General features: G+C 41.0%; 1 long non-coding RNA gene across 1 annotated transcript in view; it reads right to left on the reverse strand.

The window, feature by feature from the left end:
* LOC121625389 overlaps window positions 1–22,925 on the reverse strand; it is a 54,654-nt gene that overhangs the window by 25,950 nt on the left and 5,779 nt on the right. The window contains exon 2 of the long non-coding RNA XR_006007904.1: window positions 14,639–14,696. This is a non-coding gene — a long non-coding RNA (uncharacterized LOC121625389). The remainder of the gene's footprint in view (window positions 1–14,638; window positions 14,697–22,925) is intronic.

Genomic DNA, 22,925 nt, shown 5'->3' on the forward strand with positions numbered 1-22,925 from the left:
TTCTTCTGTTCATCTTCATTGGAAAAATTCAAGTTTTTTCAGTTAGAAGCTGCAATTTTACAAACTATTAGTTATTATATATTTAATTTCTCTGCAACTGAAAAAAGTACATATCTAAATATTGAGTTGAACCATTTTCATGCTGCACACTACTGAAAAGCTTCTCGTTTGGTTTGTGCAGGTCCCATAAGTTCCCATTAGATTTCTTTGTTGATTGGCCATTCACAGTATCAAGTGGTGATTATAAATTTGATATATTTTTAGGACCTAAAGTGAAATAATTGCTGTTGAATCAATTTGTCTCGAATTGAATTCAGAAGAATCTCATTTTGATTCAAATTGATTCAAAATTTGTTTGAGATGTGAGAAATGCGTCAGATAACAGCTGGAGGAGTTCATGAAAGTCTTACTCATATGTTTACCATTTAGAGTCAAACAAGTTCAAGGTTTGAGGTTTTAAACATTGTGACCGTTCAGTTCAGCTTCAACTGTTGTCATAGAGTTGAAAGGTAAGGCTGGCAATTTTCTGCATTTTTCTTATCGATGAAAAAAACAGAAGCAACAATGAATTTATCATCTTAACAAGTGTTGCCTATGTCTCCAAAGCCTGATATGGCTGTTTATTTTGTGCCATAGAGTCCCATTGTTGCTGGTTTGGTCTTGACTTGTTGACAATAAGAAGCATATAGAAAATACCAGTCATACCTTCAGATCAGAGGCGGCAAACTGAGATAGCTTACTGGGTAAGACTGAATTCAGATCGATGTACTTATACTCTCCACTGTAAAACACTGTGAAGAACAATGTGAGCTCAGCAGTTAGTTATCTATGGTGCTGTATTGTGTCTTGTTACATAAATTTATGTAATATGTAATTATGTACATTTTCACAGAATCATCGGTGTGATTTGAATTGACTTAACTACACTCTCCAGAAATTGTTGTCATGATCAGGTTTAGTGAGTCCACTTCAAACAAAGCCACAGCGGCAGCCAGGTCGGACGGCGACTAAAAGTAAGAAGCCAACCTCTAAAATCAGAGACCCATCATTTCAAACCTTTGGGTGTCCAGTCTAACACAGTTCTGATTGTGTGTATGTGCCAAGTGAGCGCAGAAAGCTTCACTGGCATAGCAACAGTAACTAAGGAGGCACGAAACTCCACAACTAAATCACGCATAACGACCCTCGCTTTTTCTCCCCCTCCTCTCGTCTCTACAGCAAAAATATGACTCGAGATGAACCCCCACGGCAAAGACTAGACATGCTGTGGTCTGCGGGGGCAAGGTTTGAGGTGGGCCAACACCAGACAGTCTGAGCAGCCTGGACCGCCAAGAAATGCAGGGGAGGTTTCCTGCCCCGGATCCTGGGCTGGGAACACAGTATCCCATATCCCTCTCCCATCCCCAGCCCCCCGAGGAGACGAGAGACAGGGGGGAATCACACTGTGTTCCTATACGCAAAATACCTCCACTTAACTCTGCTGGCTCTTCTCCTGAACCTCGCTGGATTTTATGTCTTCTTCTCTGTCCAAACCTGACCCTCTGGCTCTGTCTCTTGGTCACTGCCTTGGACTTTCACTCTCACTTATTATTTCTGCCTTGTCTTCACTCCCCCTTGCTGTGACACTTCTTTTCCTGCCCTCTGCTTATGGGGGTGTGTGCCGAATGTGTGCGTCTCAGAGGGGTCGACTGGAAGCGGCAGTTGTGGTCTGGCCTGTGGTCAAGCGCTGATTCACTGAATCGAAACTGACGTAATGCAAAGATTTGTGCTACAAATTGTTGAATGACAATAATGTTCCCCAGAGTGATTCTCATTTTGATATATGTCACAATTTGGAGGTTCTGGTGCCTTCAGAATGCATCATTCAGCCGAGGCCAAGAGACGAAACAGCAACAAAGACAGAAAACTCCTGACACTTCCAGTCAAGAGCCCATCCAATCATTCTTCTAATATAATTACATGAGAGTAAACATATATCATAGATTACAGGCTTCACTGAGCCAGTTCACACAAATCTGCAAAGGAGGAAAAAGTATTGAGACACTCTATGGTTGATAAGGGACATTACTATTCCCTTATCAGATCTGCTGCTAACACAGCCAGATGAATGTATGGGAAATCCCATGCTTTCTGCCTCAACAGACAGTGATTGTGTCATGGGGCAGAGAGGCTGGGGACCAACAAATCACTTCTGTGAATATCAGCCCTCTAAATCCAATATGATGTCCAGCGGCGCACCGTGAACTTTCACACTGTCTGTTTACTTGGCTCTAGAAGTCTCGGTCTCATCCAATTATCTCGCTTAAGATTAAATGACGGCCTGTAATGACTGAAAAAAAAAACTAAACAAAATGCTTCTGGGTTGATGCCAAAATGAGGGGCTCCCAGGGGTCGCTGCAGTGGGGGCGGAGAGCGGTAGAATGGAAATAGCCATCCAGACTGCGGGGAAAGCCCCTGTAAATTCTGGGACAGTGACCGCAGGCCTGCCTGATGGATGCACAGCTGTAGTAGCGGTAGTTGTTGCAGGAGTGACGTTAAGTGATGGGCCTTTTGGCAGCAATCTGCAACATATTTTGTTTGGTTCTGTTTGTGGCCCAGAAGATGGGAAACAAGCTGGGTCCATGTTCTCGGGAAGGTCCTGGGGGAGCGGAGGACCTGAGGGAGGAGATTCTGCCAAAATGCCACGTCGGCTTGGCATGACTGCGGCGACGACATGCACCCTGCGCCATGCGAGCACTGCTCCAGGGCGCTGACTTTGTCTCAAAGAGCGGTCAATGGAAGGCAACAGTTTGACATCAGAGCCATAGCTCACATACTTAAGTGCATAATGGCACGTACTGGCCAACAGTACAAATAAACAAGAATAAACTCAAAGTGACACTTTCTATTGAACTGATGGACAAGCTGAAGCAAGTTTTAGAAATATCATACAAAGTAAATAAGTAAGTAAATGAACAATGGTATTTTTAAGCTTGTATAAATAAACCAGAAGAAATATAATATAGAAGGTCTATTGTCTTGCTCCACCGCACACTTAATTATGGATGTTAGGCCAATTGTGGACATTATCTGTGCTTACAGAATCAAATATCATCCACCACTCATCTTTTGTCAGAGTATGAACTGCTCCACAAAAAAGCAAAGGTTTGTTATGAGAAAGGAGTCAAGCGATTTTTTAAATAACTGTGTGAACATATAGCGACTAAAACTTTGCCAAATGACCATTAGCAGAGAGCTTTAGTTTCCCTTCTTAATAACTTGTTACTGAACAAAGTGTTGTACAATATACCAGGGAGAGAAACAACACAGAGGAAATAGAGAGAATAGATTTTAGAAAGTCAGGAGCTACGATGCCCGCTACTTCATCGCCGAGCTTCAAGAGCCACAACAGTTAATTTGCTGTCACACTCTGTGTTGTGAGCAGGCCTTAAAGAGGGGGACACCTTTCCTACGATGGCTTTGTGCACAGACACAGAATAAAAAGTAATTCAGAAACACAACGTTTGCTGTATTTCCTTTTCTGCTTACAATCAAAATTACATTTCCTCTCCAACAATACCCAAGACTCATTGTGAGCACCGATCAAACCCACACATACAGTACACGTCGCAATGCCCCCCAGCAGCATAGTGCTCTACAATATGATGTGAGCAACAGAAGGACGTAAACTGACCAACAACAGCAACAACAGGTTTATGCTGGAAATGTAAAGAGCACCACTGCAAAGCACCATGGAACAAGCATAAAAGCCTTTAGTTGTGCTGTGCTGAACTTCTGAGGCCAGATGGCTTAACGATGCATACCTGTCTGAGAAAATATGCACATGTACACTTTACATCTTTATATCTTTACATCTTTACATATACTTGAGGGCAAGTGTAGAGGAATCATGATGAAACTTAATTTTAAATCTTGAAGCTAGCTTGAATCTATTTGCACCCAGGTGAGAACAGTCACACAACAGCTTTACACCTACCATCAGGTGATGTAGTATACAGAGCTACAAGGTCCACAGAAGGAGGAAGTTTTGGTGGATGAATGGGTCAAACGCAGGACTTTTACCCAGGGGATCAGGGTTTGAACCCTGTATGAAACTGAAAGTCAACTCAAAGGGTCTTTTATTTTTTTTAGACTTAGATGACTAATTATTTTCAGTTTTCAGTCGCAGTTTAGTTAGATTCAGGCACCAGAACAACAGGTTTATGAGACAATCATGGTTTGTGCCGACAGCATCTGCCTAAATAAAGAGAAAGACTCTTTGATTCACCATTATTCTTTTAGATCGGCTGCCAGTTTCTGCTTTTGCTCTTCTACATGAATTACTTTATTTACCTGTGTTGTTCTTTTCCTTTTATCCTTCTTTTTAGAATTGTATGTTAAGTTTTCATGACTCATATAAACCATTATTGATTACCTCTCTTTTCTTTTGTCAATGATTCTGAGATATTACTGCCAAAATGTGTGTGTGTGTGTGTGTGTGTGTGTGTATGATAAAATGATTTGGAAGCTATAAATGGCCACAGCTGGTTGTATTGGTGAGTGAGTCCTCTGGTATGTTTGACAATTCTGCCAATCAAACACATGAAGTTGCTCGTCTTTGCTGGTTTAGCAGACAGAGTTGCACACACAGTGTATGTATATATGTTCATTTATGGCTCGGTGTGGGAGTCGACTTTTTTTTTACATTTTAATGCACAACTTTATAAAGCTGATGCAGAATGTCCTGTACATGCAAGTCTGCCTGTCTTGATCCTTTTATGTGTCTGGTACCTTGTGTCATAATTCTGCTAATGCAAACTAAACACGCATGGCGAGCACACCTGTTCTCATGGCAACAGCATTCAAAATAGATCATTTTTCACAATATAAGATGATGTTATCTGAAAATTCCCACAGTCCCTCACGTACAGAACCACAGGCTGCAGACAGTACATACAGAACATGACCATACTGTCAGTGCAATAAACATGAACATGTACAATGGAAAGCATGTTGATGACCCCAAAATATAGAAGGTCTAGTGAAAAATGATACATCGCCGTCATCCTGGGAAAGTTACAAATATCAGGACAATCAGTTCTTCGATGCTCTGTGAGTAAGTAAAGGCAAAAAATGTGCTGGTGATGCCATGTGCAGCTGGCAGTACCATAAGCAAACATCGTGCCCTTCACTGAGCTATGAATCATAAGTAGGGGGAAGTTTGCAGACAGAGGCCCTTGTGAATGTGAATGTGATGGTGTGGATATAGCTCCGGTCATGTCAGACTGTGTGGGAAACACAAAGAGGGGCAGGCCGAGTCACATGGGTCGTCCTGCTCCCAAAGACAGGCTCACTCTCTTTCCTTTCAATCCCTCACTCATTCCGTCTCTCACTGTCAGGCCCACCCTCATTTCTGTCTCTGTCTCTCACACACACACACACGCACACACACACACACACTCTAGTAATGCTTTATTGCCTTTATGCTATAAGTAAGTACATTAACCCAACTACTCTACTTAAGTACAGTGCAAATTTAAGGTACCTGTACTTTGCTTAAGTATATTATATACTTTATTTATCTGACAGCTTTAGTTACTAGTTACTTTACATATTAAATTTTGTCCTTTTTTCCAGCTAAAATCCAAACGTTTCATGGTTCCAGCTCTCCTAATGTGAGGATTTGCTACTTTTCCTTTTAATTATCTGCTTAATATTAGAAAAACAAGCGCTGTGAAGGTGTCACTTTGGACTCTGGCTCACTCTGATGGCATGTCTCACTATTTTCTGGTGTTTTACGAACCACACAATCAGACAAATGGAGAAGATAATCACCAGCAGATGGATTGCAGTCCTGTACAAAATAGTTCAAAATGAGCTCCACCTCAACCAACGGCAACAGTAGAATCCTGCTTTTATATTAGTGCATTAGTGCTTCTAATTGTAACACTTTGCTAATTTGCTAATACATAAATACGTTTACTTCAGTAACATTTAAAATGCAGGACTTTTACTTGTAATGGACTATTTTGACAGTGTGTTAGTGTCTTCATACATTAATAATTCCATAACAATTTGTTATGTATTTCCTTTATTACACAAAATACACTTTTGTTATTGGTTGCTATTATTTTATTGCTTAAACATCATTGTGCATTAGGTTGGAGTCGGTGCTTGTATAGATGTGGCTGAAGATTGTGAGTCTTGTGTGTGTGAGCTGTGTCTGCACACAATATTATATAAAGGACTACTGTATGTAGGACTATGATGGGTTGTGTACTTTCAAGTACAGCCCATATGTGTGTGCAGAGTAAATACATATGAGAACAATACACAATATGTGAGTAGGCATGCAGTTTGTTTTTCATCTTTCATTTTCATGAGTGAAATTAAGTGTATTGACTGACTGGCTGATCATATATATCCCATTCAAAATGAGAGGTTTAAAGTAGGCAACAGCAGTTATTAGAATTGCATTTGGACAGTTGTATACCGTACACACTAAAACATTGCTGGGGTCACAGGAAAGCATTGTGTAATTTTAAAGGGTCACAAGTTAAGATGGGAGGGGAAGACTACTTTTTTGTCTGCATGTATGTACACCATCACTGACTGTCCTTCATTTGACAGTGCACTGTATTTGCTGTATCCTTTAGGAAAATAAAATCATTGCTCATAACAAATTGCAACAACAATTGTTCTACTATTTAATAAGGCACCCTTAATAAAAACATGTAGTTGTTGCACCTATTGGCTTTATTAATAATCAATAAATCATTTGCTAATACTTAATGTATCAGTTTAATGATCAGATTAATGGATAAGACATGAATAACTTTGGGTTTTTTATGGATTATGGAATATCTGGCTGGTATTTATGCTTTCCATTTGGTAACAATGCATTTATTATTGTAAGTAATCCATTTATAAATGTCTATGGGTTCTTACATTTTTAATAATCCCTCCAGTGTGTAGTGATAAATGTGCTTGACTTTGGTACTGATCGTCTGGCACTTTTATAGAAGGTAAATGGTCAAACAAGCCATTGAAGCAGCCTTACTGATGAATCTAACAGAAAACAAGGGTTTATCTTATCAGTCTTATTATTAAAGGGTTCCTTATTAGAGAGTGGAACTGCAAATCACATCATACAGCTGATGTAAAATGCCAAAATAGCAAGTCCCCTGACATACATTAAAACTATATGTGATAAATGCATCCATAGAGAAAAGCATGCAAACTCCACTGTCTCTTCTGCATGCTGAAGCAGAAACCAAACAAAAGGAAGCATATATCAAACTGCTGGGTTAAACACAAAGCTGTTTTAAGAATCCTTCTGGTCACATTGCACCTGTTAACCAACCACTGCCACTGTTTTCTGAGGCCAACAGGAAAAGGTCTCGAAATAGCTTTCCCATGAGTCTCTGGTCAAAAATAAAATAAAGGGGTTGGCAGGAGCCGCCCACAGCACTGTTGCGACCCTGTCATGGGAACCATGCGAAACTGTCTGTGGAGATTTGAGCAGAATAAATGAAACCGTCATCCCTGAGTATCTCTATTTACATCACTAATGCAAATGCTCATTTATCTTCAGCATATAATAAATACACAAGAGAACGGCGGCTACTTCTCTGTGTGTATATTTGTCTTGCGTGTTTGCATGCGTGCCAGTGCTTGCACGCAGGTTCAACATGTGCTCGTGCTTGTGGTGATGCCTTGTTGACTTGCCTCAGACGCAATGAGTGAGAAGAGGAATAAGCAAATCGCATTAAAAGTGCGGGAGTGAAGAGCCAATAAGACCTGTAAACAAAAAAGGGCATGCTAGCTATTATCGCCAAAGTAAACACACGCACACGCAGCACGCTTCAACAAAAACATTTACATTAAACACCACACAAAAGACCATTTATTAAAAGAAAACAATAATGCTTCACAACTTACAAAGCTGAAGCATCTCTGAAAACCCAAACAGGCTATATCCACCAAAGAAAAGTGAGGATTCCACTGAAATGAATCAGGTTTTTTGGGGGCGATGAAGCAGAATCGGCTTAACTGAAGCACACCAAGCAGCGCCGTTCACCTTTCTCTGCTTCATTCTCAGACTGCACTCTATTTTAGGGACCTCTGATGACTCCTTCTTGGCCACATCTCCCTTTTTCCACTGCAGAAAAAAAGTTATTCATAATCCTCCCAATAACTCAGCACTGTTTGTCCAGTGTGATAAAGCAAAGGGAGCGTTCACAATCTAAATTTGCATTCTTCAGAAGTGAATGGCTTTGTCAGCTGGAGTAATACAGTTTGCGGCATCTGCCTCCTCCGGCTGCAGGGAGGCTGTTTACATGGGGACAGCTCAGAGATCCAGAAAGGAGACAACGCTCCTGGCTTCTCCCCACAAGAAAGGTCTCTGTGGGTGGGCAGCGTTTCACCCGCTGATGCTCCGAGATCATTCCCAAGACACCAAAGAAGAATAAAACTCTCAGAGGAATTGACAGATTTTGTGCCAAATAGTCCATTTTATGACACGGCCCTCCTCTCGGCTACATTATCTGGACAAGTGGGCCCGTCACTTTGAAGGGATGAGTTGAAAAATGAACAGATATTATCCTCAAAATAGAAAGAAAATAGAAACAGAAGGTCTCTGACTGAGGGAATCCCCTTTCATCTTCTCTGAGCCAGTTCAGGGAACTTTAGGGTGCAGGTCAAGACCAGAGGTTAGAGGGGGGGCAACTGATCTGAGGGGTCACGGGGCACGACCTCAGTTCCTGTTCTGCTCTCAGCTGTCATATCTTAAAGTAATCAAGTATCTTGACTTAGAGCAATCACAAGATGGATGGATTCCCAGAGTGTATTCCTAGATGATACAAGTGAGAGAGCATTGGCAAGCAGAAACACGGAGAGCTTTTTTTTAGTGTGGAGTCAACAGTGTTACAATGCTCTATTATTGAGCCAAGTGAAAGCAATTTTCACTAAAACTTGGGTGGTCATGGATATGTGCACCTGAGAGGCCATAAAAAGCAGCTCGTAGCCCTTTAATAAAAGTGTGGTGCAGTCTGTCCAGAGTGAGAAATGAATCCCAATCAGCCACAAGGAGCAGCACTGCAATGCAGCTATAAGGCACAGTCACACACCGCTAATGTCTCTCTTCAGCTACTTCCTGCTGTCTTTAGCTGCTAAGTGTGGAGCCCCAAAACAAAGGTAAAAGCAGGAAAAGATTATCCTTAAAAACAGAACTGAAAACATTAATTCATGATAATGAGTCAAATAATCAAACTGGAGTTAAAAAGGAACTTTTCCTTTGCGCCTTTCAGCTGGCTACCTAGCTGCAGCTAATGGGGTCCGAAAACTAACCAGTGCAGATAATATTCATCGTTCATACGCTCTGTGCTGTTGCAGTGTCACTGCATCAACTTGCAACAGTGGAGAAAGTTAATGCTAACAGAGTTAGCTCTGTTTCTGCTGGCTCTATAGCTATGGGCACAACAGACAGAGCAAATTACGGCCACATGAAGTCATGTTTAGCTCAAGCTACGCTACCTGGAATCACATTTATTTTATCTCTGCCACCAAAATCCAGATTAAAAAAACAACACTAACACTTTGATTGCATGCTGAGTGTAATCCAGAGCCGTTCGAGGATCACCTGCCAGGACAGCGTTTTATCTCCTCGCACAGCCTCGCTCTGACTGCGCTGAACTTCTGCACGACTTTTTCTTTCAGCAGGGAATTTACGGGCATCAAACCGAAACACTTTGTTCTGCACTCAGCCTCCCGCCTCTGTTTTCTCCCACAGCCTAGAGGCGGTACACGAAGTGGGCTTCCATCCTACCATCTGAACCTCATTACTTTGCTTGTTTATGACTGGGTATCTTGTCTTGTTTTTGACATAACTCATGGGTCACATAGACAGGCTTAAACCTGTGATTCACCCGAGATGGCACTGCCACTGAGGGTCGTTCTCTTATACCTATTTTACACAATGTAAAGAAAAGGAAAAAACTTCCATCTAGGCATTTTTTTGTCTTATCATGTGTACTTTGTCCCCGCACATAAATGCCCCTCAGCTACATTAGTCCCTAAATATAGAGAAGACACCTTTTATGATTTGTTTTATATCCAAATGGGGCACCAATCACTCTTGTTTATAACAATGAATATTACACTCCTCCAATCCAAAATGATACAGCTCACTAAAACGCAAAAGAATAGTTTCTACCTATGCACGATTCTCTACAGCAACGTAAAGGGTGTGCACGCTTTCCCATAATAAGGCTAAAAATAGTGATAGCTCTCCTTTGAGTACTGATGAATGAGAAGGACCAAAAGAATGTTCCTAATGTATGGACATGATTTAATCTGTAAGTGGAAGAAGCAGTTGAATCTTCCATATATGGAGCTATATAGATACAATTTATCCAGAAAAGACACTGGTAAAGATCCCTAAGTCATTTCTCTGATCCCTCAGACCCATTCCCCTATCAGCCCCTCAGACCACACTGACATATGATGCTGTGCACATGGGCATCACTGACAGCAAAGCCCTCCTCTTCATCATAGTTCAAGAAATTCACCCCGAGCAGAGGCATTAAAGAAAGCAGAGATGTCGTCAGATGATAATCCCTCACAGTCTCGCTGCATGTCTTGGTACATAGCTTTAGTAACAGTGTGACCCCTGTGTTCAACTTTGACCCTGAGGAAGCTGTAAAAGAAGAGTCTGCCGTCAGTAAAAGGTATTAAGTGTTCTAAGGTCATGAAACTGCGTGGGCACGATGTCCACGATGTCATGAGATGAGGTAAGATCGGTTGGTCATATACGTGTATACGTGTCCAGGGAAGGGCTCGCGTATATGCTGCTTATCTGCGAGGCGTCTTTCCAGGATAATGAATTGAAAAAAATGCTGACATAAAATACACGTACAGAAAGCAGAGGGATGCCTGAGTGACACTAGTTTGATGTTGCAGGTCTCCTGACACACGAGGCCGTTTGGAAATAAGCCCCACGCTGCCGAGGCTTGACACTAAAAAGGCCCCGTGAGCCTCCCTGTGACAGGCTGTAATAAATGTCACAACCATGAACTCTTTCTCATCCAGACAAAAGGCACACCATTGAGCAGGTAATGCACACAGTAGGCCTGCAAAACTGCTACTGAGAGTCAAACTAAATCAGCTCCTGCAGATTGATATGCATTATGGTATTTTGGAAAGGAACTTTTATCGGGTGGAAAAATGTACAAAGTCCATTTTCATGAGGGCCTGTAATGTTTAAATCTCTGCAGACTAGCCATAAAATCATCATTCTGAGATGTTCTATGAATGTCAGGGCTTTTCTTTCGCTGTTACTCTCACTATGTCTCACATGGGACCAAACATTAAAACTAATAGCTCTGGTACCTACAGTGTAGTGGTCACTGTGGGAAAGCAAGATCATCACGGGTAATAAAGTTATTTCCATTGAGAGTTAAGATCTTAATGGGAGGTTTAAGTATTAAAAAAGAGCACAATAGAGCAGTGAGGAGTGATTGAAAGCATCACATCTACCCTCACAGGCCAAAACTACATCTGACCAGCTGAGTTTTACAGTGTAATTTTTGTCTGGAAAACATCCGTTTGAAAAACCAATTGGGCTCCATGTGATACATATTGGATGACTTGATCCTCACAGCACCTCTTAAAACTAGGTGTTGCGCACGTAACAATCCTGCAACTCCCGGTGTGTTTACTCAGAAACTAATTTTGGTGCTAAACAACAAATCTCACAGTGTTTCCACAACAATTTTAATGTTTTATGTTGTTGTCTGAAGAAGGAGAACTGTCAATCATCTGCTGCACAGCCAACTTGAAATTACATCTGCCCAAAACTAGTTTTTGCCCCTGCCAGACCATAGTGAGCAGTGCAAAAGTTGTTGGACAGCATTGCCAGGATACTTCACAACGTCAGGTATAAATACATTACATTTAAAGCAGTGGTGTGATGCACTGAGTTAGTAACTGGCCCATTATTATGCCTGTCTGATTTGATTTTAATTCATTCAAAGTAGACATACTCTAAGTTAAAGTATGGCCGTCTTCACCGAGCCCTATATGTGAACTCAGCACTCCCCAGGATAAGGATATAAACCCAGGATATACATAGCTACAGCCTGCTGCTGTATAACCGAGGTTTGTATAGGAAAGCTACGTGTCTGTGTGAGTAAGTAACATAGGGAGTGCTAATGTTATAAATGAGGCTAGCCTTCACCTAGAATCATGTATAAAAATTATGCAAAGATGCTCTATATTAAACAACTGGCTGATGTTCAGACCAAAACTTGCAGTGTTTCAAGGGGAGGAGCTGTTTGGCGTGGGGTGACATGATTAGATATGATCCAGGAAGTCCAGTTAGAGGAATACATACATTAATTTAATTTTTAAGGCTTATATGACGTCAAAGCACCACAGTACCAGTATAAGACAGGACAGATAGTCATTGCATCCTCACTAGTTGAGAGGCAAACAGTGGAAATATGTCTTTCGTGTTACAGTGTAAGCTTCAATGAAAGTAGATATAATAGATATTTGATTGGCCAACACAGTGCATGGATGACATATTGTCGCTAATGCCCGGACATGGCTGGGACCATGGGTGGGGCCAAATCTGATTCGAACACTCTCAAATAGTCCGAAACATTTCCATTAGAATGATGTGATGCCAATTCAGAAACAAATCCGAAAGTCTACAACAAATACAAAAACGGAAACATGCTGCAAATGAAGGAAGACAAAACAAATCTGTTAAAAGCAACCACCCTGCAAATACAGAAACGATGACGAAGTCTAATACACACAAATTCTGAAAACAATTGCAAGACAAAAAACGCAACGGAAGTAATAATGTGAACGATTGCCTTGGCTTTATGAGCGGGAACTGGTAACAATGTGATGGATGCAGCATGAGCAGGCACTGAGAGCTGAAGTGACCATCGTTCTGACAGCCCGCCTGCGGGATTATTTATTGTCGCTTATATTGTTGTATTTTTTTCCTTCTCGTCTACTGACACAAATGCTACATTTACATTTGTCCTCATATTATACACCGTTAGAAAGCTACGATTCTTGTGAATCGATTGATGCAAACCATTTCAAGATACAATGACAACCGGAGGCACAGCAGCATAAACAGCAACAGCAGACAAACAACCATTTTCCAATTTGGCAAAATATTGAGGCAACTCACTGATTATGTCTCTCACTGATCCGCAGATTGATAACACTCCAACAAAAATGGGCTGGTAACACAGACAAAGGTCCAGATGATGCATTTCAGTAAAAATATTAAGTCCAACCCATGACAATTATCCACAGAACAATGTTTTCTCTTTTCGAATTAGCAGGTGATGTGCTCGTCTTCCACTGGTCTTTTATTCCATTACAACTTCCAGCAACATATACTGACAGGCACCATCTTGTCTCCAATTACTTTGTGGAGTCTTAGGTTTGAAATGACACCATAATTGACCAATCACAATGTGCCATATAAAGCCTAGCTACCAGAGAAGCCAATAACAGTCAGAGTTGAACAGAAGAAAAAGAAGATCTTCCATGTAACGATCAAGCCAATCACAGCCAATCTTGCAGATGACTGACACTTTGAATAGCCAATGAAATTTTGAATACGGTCACATATGCCACTTCAGTAGATTATTTACTGCTCCAGACACATATAGCAATATTACAAAGAATAAATACAGTAAATTGCCTCAATATAAAGAGATAGTCAAAACATAGGTAAATAATGTAGATCATTAGGTAGATAAATATATAGTAAATTTCCTTTTGTTGGAGGATGCCTAGATATACCAATAGAGAAAACATGAAAACATAGAGTTTCTGATGTTATTTATGTTTTTATTGAACATGGACTAGGGTAAATGCTATATGCGGTGGTCCCTCTATGTTTTCCAGCTATTTACAAAAGGATATTGAAGCGGGGAAAAAAAGCAAAAAACATCTACTGCAGTGTGTTCAAACTTCTGTTACTCAATGCCAATACAGTGATGCTGACAGCTGGGGATAGTTCAGAGTGTTACCTTTCAAAAGAGACCAAAACATGCATGTACTCCAAATGGTTCAAGAACAGGCATCAACTTACTTTGGGTCTGCCTTGGATAGACGTTTTAAGCTCATTTTTAATGGAATGGTAACTGCAAAAATATGAAAATTGTTAAGACTTTTTATTTTCTCTGCCTTTTTGAAGCACACAGTGTGCTTGAACAAGACTCAATTTGCAAAACATATTCAGAGATGTATGTCTTCGCTCAAAGTTATAGAGCCACTGGCAAACAAGGAACGACTCGTGAAATGTACGCCTCACTGAGTAAGGAAATCTGCATGGGTGTTGGACATATACTTGGCCCCTCTGTGTAAAATGTGGTCCCTTTACAGCTCCTGATTCAGTCCTCTGGAAACAGTTTCTGTTGTCATCTGTGCTCCTTCCATCCTTTCTGTATTTGGTTGTGTTCTCCGTTTTTGGTTATGTTTTCTCACTTTGCATTTTTTTAAGTTTTCCTGATTTGCTTTTGTTTTCTTAAGTCTCAGGGCATAAAGCTTTCAGTGCCACTATACACAACAATACATATGCACTAAAATAACACTGTTGTGGCTTCAATTTGAATAGAAATCCTACCTGTTCACTGGCAGTCGCTTGGCATTCCTGTTTCAAGCTACAGCCCGGTGTCCTCCACCTGTTAGGGAGAGATTTAATGATAATTCTTAACATGATAAACATGCACTCAATCCAGTTATTTACATCTGTACAGTGTGATGCAATCCTACACAATCGTTGTGCCATCATGTCTACTTTTATGATGCCTTATAATGTTCAGATATGTTTTAGTATTGAGGTCATATTTGGTACTGGACTGCCTCCACATATGCAAATGGGGAGGACAAAAAAAGAGAAACACTTTCCAATATAAACTAGTCCAGTACGACACGACCACTATGACCTCAGTAATAAACATATAACTGAATTTAGACATTTCTAGAAATTTTATACAGGTGGTATTTATGACCGAGCTGTTGTATTACATTCCAATAGATTGCACAGGGGTACCTAACAAAGTGGCCACTGACTGTATTTCACAGCCATGTGTTATGTGCAAAATTGTGTTTGACCACCGTCAGCAGCAACAACTTCATCTTCAACCTCATCTTTCATCATCAACATCATTGCTCTCCGTCAGAAGTGGCGGAGTGGGATTTGGAAACAGCCTCCGTCTGTTTTGTTTCTGCCGATGACTGACAGCGCATCAAAGCAACGAAGCACAACCCCTGAAAGCTCCAACGATCCCCGCGGATCACGATGCTTGGACGCGTTCTCCTCTTTCCCTGGCGGGGCAACAAACTGCCAAGTAAACACGCATGTAATCAAGCAGCCAATAAATACACCAGAATAGCACGACAAGAATGTTCACACAGTTAATGTGGATCCCACAGAGCGCCAACAGCTCTGCCAATCCCAGTGGGATCTGGGAGAGGGTACAACGGGGAAATGGCCACATTCCAGTTAATTGAAGAAAACTTGATTTCTGCACCTTCGAGCCAAAAGCCTGAGCTTATTACACACAGTGTGGGCCTTGGACGTTTGAAGCTGGAGCGGAGTGATATCAGACAATTAGAGAGAGGAAACAAAGGAGGGTCCCGCTAGCTCGAGTCCAGCTTGTTTGCAGAGGCATGAACTTAATTGCTTGAGGCCTTGCACAAGCAAACACAAAAACACAGAGAGACTAACGACACTCACACACACTCTCAGCATGCATGTTCTTTTATGTGTCTTGGAAGAAGGAACGAGAGGTCAGCAGATATAAATCTTTCAATAAGCCGAGACGACTGAGATGAATTAAGATGTGGTGTTGTTCATCAGCCGCATTCTGCTTTCATATCAAATCACCCCGATTGAATGGCACAAGAACAACCTGTATTTTATGATGTATAGCACTTAATTCGCTTGCTGAGTCACTGAAGAAACAAGGTTAGCCTGCATGGTTTAATAGATCCTGTAAACATAATTCTTTCCCACGTGATAAGAGGACTACAAAACCTTTCCAAGGAAATGACACTGACATGAAGTCATGCCATTTCTCTCTGCTACTCTTATGACAGCATCAAATATTTTGTTAGGGGAAACAGCCAACATCAACAGCACTAACCTCTAATTTGCATTATCTCTTCAGACTGTACAAGCAGAAGTACTGCGAGCATCTCTTCTAACCTTAAAGGTGAGAAGGAAATGACTCTTTAGCCTTACTAGAATGACTCCCAGGAAAGAATCATGACACGGGCCGGTTTGTTTTTTTTGGATTCGTGCACATCCTTTTCACCTTGAGTGATGGATTCAGTGTAACATCTGTTTCGGGATACAAACAACAAGGCCATAACCCGGCGGAAGAATTCACAGCCTCGTCCATGTCCATTCATCCAGACCAGTGCCCTTTCTTGACAGTTTTACTTTGGTCTTTTTCAGCCCTGTTATTTTGATCTATGTACGCAGGCTGCTTAAGGAGACGTTTCACTGAGAGGATTCAAACCAGGAGAACCCAAGACCTCTTCCCACTTAGGTTGTTATTACAGGCACATCGTGTACCTAAACATCACAAGTCTCCCATTACAGCGGAGCAATCTTATTCTGGTACTTTTGCCCAGGGGATTTCTGGTGGGGTTCTGTCTCTCATCTGCATATGCTGATGTGTGTTTCATAGATGCAGTAATTCAATCATTCCTCTTTCTTTCAGTGTGTCTTTCAGTATAGTCCAAGTGAATGTATCATCTCTAAACTTGGCCGTTGTCATGGCCCTGTTGCAAAGACTTCAGTGATAATGATGCACAATATCTATATAGGTCTTAAATCTATCCAAGAAATTTATAATGTTTTGCTTTTTTGTATATCTGAAAAGTGATGGAAGGAGCTGTGTAAGGAATGTCAGCTTGTGAGTATCAGAAAGTTGTTGAACGCAGCTCCTCCAATTCCAGCACTGGAAAAATGTGTGTGTGTGTGTGTGTGTGTGTGTGTGTGTGTGTGTGTATGACAGCATGGGGGGATGATGGAACACTATTCCTCTGTTGAAGCAACACCAGGGGTCAGAAATTAGGTTAAACCAAAGGCCACTTTTAGAGGTTTTCGATATTTTTGTGTTGCTTTGTTAAATTTACATAATAATTAACTTGTTGCATAGATTTCTTTGTTTCAGGATTCTATCTGAGGAGGCTGGTAGTTAGAGCGCTAATGCTCCTTTGGGGCAAAATGACTCAGGTCTATGTTGTGATCCATGTTGCAAAGCAACACTAGAGATGTGAAGGACACATGATAAACAGGGGCCTGATTTATTTCTGCTTAAATAAGAATGCTGTTGTTGCCTTTGGAAAATATGTCATTGACCCTGGAACAAACAAACAAAAACACTTCTTGGTACTTGATTGAATTCATTCTTGACCTCGGAAACAGTAGTTTGACAGAGACTCTTGACTCAAGGTCAACTCACTGACTTCACGGTTTTTAAAATGCATCTGAGATGACATGTGCAGATTGATTTAGGAAGAGGAGGCTGCTGTTTGTGCATTGAGGCTTGATGAGGGAATGAGGGACAGGCGTATGGTAGAGCAGGATCAGGTGGTATAGGTGAGGAATCTCTGAGAGCACCTGGTGGACAGGTGGGGAATGACAACTATGTCTTGAAATTTTCATGACGTGTAGGGACAGAGAGGTGCTGAGGCTGAATGGAAAGAAAGATTGCTATATTGACATAGATGAATCACACAGTTGTACTCGTGCTTTCACTTGTATAAGGACCAATAAGATGTTGATCCAAGTCCTTTAATTCTAATTAAAAGACAAAAGTTCAATCAAGGTAAAAATGAGGCTGTTGGTTTTTTCGGATGAAACTTTGTTAGTCATCAAAGGGACGTGCCCACAGTAGTTAACATACAAAAGAAGCGCTGTGTCTCTGGGTAAAAACAATACTTCAGTGTAATTCTCTCCAATGACACTTTGAGGAAACATATAACTTCCTCATCACGGTTCACAAGCTGTGTCACAAAAGTGCCGCTCAATTACCAGCCTTAGTGGCAGGGGAAGCGACCAACCATGACGGCGACCACAAAAGATCCAGGTAGCATTCAACAGGAAACATCACCTCAGCCAATTACCCATGAGCTCATATGTTGCCAAAACAGCCATTAATCCGAGTGGTGAGCACACGGAGGGCTAGTGCAGCTTCCAAAGCCTCGGCCAAGGGTGAGAGGACTCATGGGGTGACGGGCAAAGAAGGCGGTATATGATATGGCAAACAGATGAATCAATCGTTTATCATGGGTTGCTGGCACTAATTCAGCATGTCTTACAACATGTGACAAAACAGTGCAGACTTAAAACTACATAAACTGTGCAGTATGTATCCATAAGGTCTGCTCAGGTATGAAAGAGCAACAAACTATTCATACTTTTCCAGATTTACAACCTTCCACAAGATTGAACTGATTAAATTCACTTTCTTTACTTTAAACAGACCTTCCAAAAACCTGCATCGCCGGCTTTCTCTGAACCGCACCAAATAATACAAACCAGTCACAAGAAGACAGCGTGACATGTTGCAAACACTCTAAAGGTATGTGTTCCATGATTAATGATGAAGGCTTATGCATATAAAAATGAACAGTATACACAAGTGGAACCAGACTGCTCGGAGACTCATTCCACACTTCAGCGCATAGAGCGCTGGAATAATGGTAGAAACGCCACTTGTGTCGCAAATCTCCTGGGAGCCACGTGTCCTGTCATCATAGGGGTCAACCTGAGAGCTGGCTGAGCACAAATACTGTCCAAATACAAGAAATGAGCAAGTTATGTCTGTGGTATGGAAGGCCAGAGCGACATGTTATCCTGACATCACAACTTTCTCAACATGTACAGTAACCACAGCTGAAGACAAAAAATGCTTCACATGTTGACAATCAGCTATAATTTAATCAGTGGTTGCCTAGTTATAATTGTCACCATTTTTACTGTTACTGCAGCTCACTGGCTGTAAAAAAAAAAAAAAAAAAACGGGGGCTAACATTAAACATAGAAAATCACTGTTATATACACAAAGAATCTAAAACAGTTTGAGTAAAAACAAAGAAAACCGAGTGAACGTTATTTTTGGCTTATGATGGAAAGCTCTAGACAAAGCACGAGTCCAAACAGTTTGTTTTCTGTTGGACTGATTCAACCAACACAAACCAAAATATTATTAGAATTTACCCATTTGCTAAATGCTCCTTGAAATGCAACATGGCAATAAAATGCGCATAAGTGTAGAAATTTGAGTTATGTTTAGTGAGCTAAAGACAAGATACACACAGATACAGACCCGCTGTTAGCTTAACAAGTGTCATGGCTAAAGCATTAGCAAACATTTGTTAGCGCAAAACTGCCTACTTACACACCCAGCAGACACAACCTGGCGAACAAGTCCAGTACCGAATCTCCTTTTACATCCGGTTTGGTCCACCAACTTCGGAGAAAACTGTGTGCGCCTCGGACTCCGTCTAAGGCGCCATTATAACCACTCACCAAGCTTGCTCACCGGAAATGTGCTGAATACCTTTTTTTAGACGCAGCAAAGTTTTTACATATGAGAAACTCAAAGTCTATGTGCGCACTGAAGGACCAAACAAGGCTAAAAGCACCTAAAGGTGTGTAGAGCAGTAAAGATGGGTGTTATACCTCAGTGGGGAAAATATGGAGTTTAACATGGGGCGTATTGTGCTGAGAGGAATAAATGTGACTCACTCTAAAAAGGCTAAAAGATTATGTAGCTAGCATTCAACGCTTCTTCATATACTGTCACATCCTGAGGTTTCCTGGAAGCTTACTTTAGTTGTTAAATACTCCCAATCATTATGTTTTTGTTAAGCTTGCTCTTTTTTAATAAAAAGTCCAGCAGCGCTGTATGCATTAGCCTTTCAGAAAGACTGCTATGTAGCAGATGTGTCCCAGCAGGAAGGGCGCAGGTGGCACAGTTGTAACTCGTAACATCAATGTTAGCTCTCTTCCACTTAGGTATCCCGGGAAGACGTGTCGGAGAAACAGCATGGACAAACACACCTGAGAGGAAGCAGCCATCACTAATTATTGTTAGAAACTGCACCTGGGCTGTTCCTGCTAAGACATGTTAAAGTGTCTGCTGTGAAAAAGGCCTCAACAGATGCAGGTGCAATGTAACCTGGGTCTCAATTTAGCAACAATTCAGAAAAAAGACTTTTGTAAAGGTCTAAAAATCGTTATTACATTTTAAATTGACTCAAATTGACATTTATTGTCTTTTTTGAGGATTTCCAGCATCCTAAGTTAAGACACTGTCATTGTGAACATGTTAGCTTGTTGATGCTAGCATGGAGCTCAAAGGACAGCTGTGACTAAGCATTGCCTCAAAAAGTCACAAGCAGGGCCGTCTATTGAAAATAATGACTACTTGACCACGAGGCATGCTGCACAAGAATTAAATTATGGACAAACATTAAGATGAAACTCCCCCATGTACTTTAATTGTTGTAGGGAGACTAGCATGATACGCTATTACCCGACCAACCTGGCAGTGTTTAAGTTGCTTTGTGGCTAATGCAGGCTCCAGGTTTTAAAAAGGAAGAATGGATTAAATAAAACAGATAATATGTCTGATTCTGCAACACCGATTTTGATCCGTTTTGTAAACTGTCCATCATAAGTTTGACCATGTCAGGGAGCAACATTATGATCCTTACTGTCTCATGTGCAATCACTTGCAGGGCTGAAAATGGGTCAGATGAATTTGGTGGAATTTTTTGTTTCCAATCAGTAACTGAACTCCATTGTGAATTAAAACTGAGGACCTCCAATATGGCTGCCAGAGGGTGCATTCATAACATTAAGTGCTTTTCTTCCAGGCACAACAATTAGTTAATTATCCGGATCTCCCCCATGACACCGAGCCAAACCACAGCATTTTAGATGCTCTAAACTGTGGCTACGTAGAACTACGAGCAGCAAAATCCTCTTATGTCCAAATCATACCTTTCATTAAACAAAGTTCAATAGTTTGTTTACATCAGGCTGGGGTGTCCACCAAATAAACAGCACCACCACACTGTTGGTTTGCTAGAGAAGCACATAAATGTTTGTTTACTCTGAGCAAGTCATTGGCGGGGAATGCAAGCTGTTTAGTGCGGGACGCTGCTGATTTTTTGTTTGCTTATTTGTGTGTGGCCATGAATACACGCACATACAGTATGTGATTGGCTGTGTATGTGTGTGTATACATTAGTACTCAGGTCAAACAGCATTTACACCAAACATATGTAAGCACTTGAGGGCCACCGTATGTAAACTCTGTATGAAAACCAATTTAGCATAGTAAATATGAAATAGTGAAATGTTTATGCAAATGTAATTAGCAAACTAATGGGCCTTCACATCAACAAATATTGATAGAGAACATCTGCTTGATGTGTGAGATCATTACATTCTTCAGGAAAGGTTGTATTACAACACCCAGTGTCTAATCAGGCACGGTGAGCAATGTTCTGCCAAGTCAGAGACAAATAACAAGAGTTATACAAAATAATAGCTTGTCACTGTCTTTGCATAAAAAATCGAAATCTGATTGGTGAGCTCAGTGTCTCAACGTGGGTTAACTCACTATCCAATTAAAACCCATTCTGTAAACACTGCATCCTACTTTAAACACTGTATATAATGTATATTTGCAGCATACGTGATAATCATCAATATAGACCATTTAACTGCAGCCAGATGGTAGGGATGCATTCCTCTGACAGCAAATTTTAAACACTCTCAAATACAAGTGCATTATAGTGGAAAGCCAATATTATCGTACTGATCTACTCTGTTAAGAAAAAGACAAAGTCATAGCCATTTAATCATTATGCCAAATATGCTTTTAGTAACTGTTAAAGCAGCCTAAATATCTGTTTAATTCAAGAGTCACTGCAAGGGATAACAGACGCACTTTAAAGAAGGAAATATTGGTAGATCCATATGATGCATCCATTGAGAGATATATGGCAGTGTAAACATTTCCCTACTGAATAGCATTTTGGTAGAGGAAATGTGTGAAATTCCATCAGGTCGTTTGTGTCCCCAGTTAATAAAGCAGGACCCAGTGTTCAGTTTGTAATGATACGTATGGACAAGTAAACACACATCAAGATTCAACACTGTTACATAACAGCTGGCTCCAGTTGTCCCTGTCCAGCATTTTAAATTCAGCCGCTGACGCCCCAGATATAATATATAGCATAAGACATCTTGTTATGTTGACCTGTTTCTGCACCGCCTCAATGGCAAATACCTCGCATTTCCTGTAGATGCTTAACAACAAAAGCTATCACATGGATCGCTCGTTGCTAACTACCTTCCACTTTTCCTGTGAACGCTAGCTTTGCTTGCTAACATTAGCACTGATCCCCTCTAGACGTTTATTTCTGTTCATTGTACTTCAACACCCGTCGAGTGTTGTCATCGAGCTTACTCACTCAGTGTTTGGCCCACACTATACAGAGGGGCGGTCTACAGTAGCTAACGTTTGTTCAGTTTGCATTAGCAAATACAGCCATGGGTATGATGTGATATGACTCTACGCACATGCATCATTTCCATCATTTCCTGTGAATGCCTTCTGTAAGTAATTGCTATCAAAAATGGAGTTTCACATCCTCATGCAAATCGGAGAGATTATCACTTGAAGTCAGGACAAAGAAAAGCGCAGCCCATTTCGAGGATATATCCTCACCTCGCAAGGTTCCCTTTCGCAGTTACATCATTGAAATGTTCCAAGTAGTTGGAATAATTTTCTGAAAAATCCTAACCACATGAACTGTTGACTGATCCATCATCGAAAACCATTTTCCTGTCCTAGCTCGCCAGCTGCATGGGC

The sequence above is a fragment of the Chelmon rostratus genome, chromosome 21 (genome assembly GCF_017976325.1).
Source record: "Chelmon rostratus isolate fCheRos1 chromosome 21, fCheRos1.pri, whole genome shotgun sequence".
Classification (NCBI taxonomy): domain Eukaryota; kingdom Metazoa; phylum Chordata; class Actinopteri; order Chaetodontiformes; family Chaetodontidae; genus Chelmon; species Chelmon rostratus.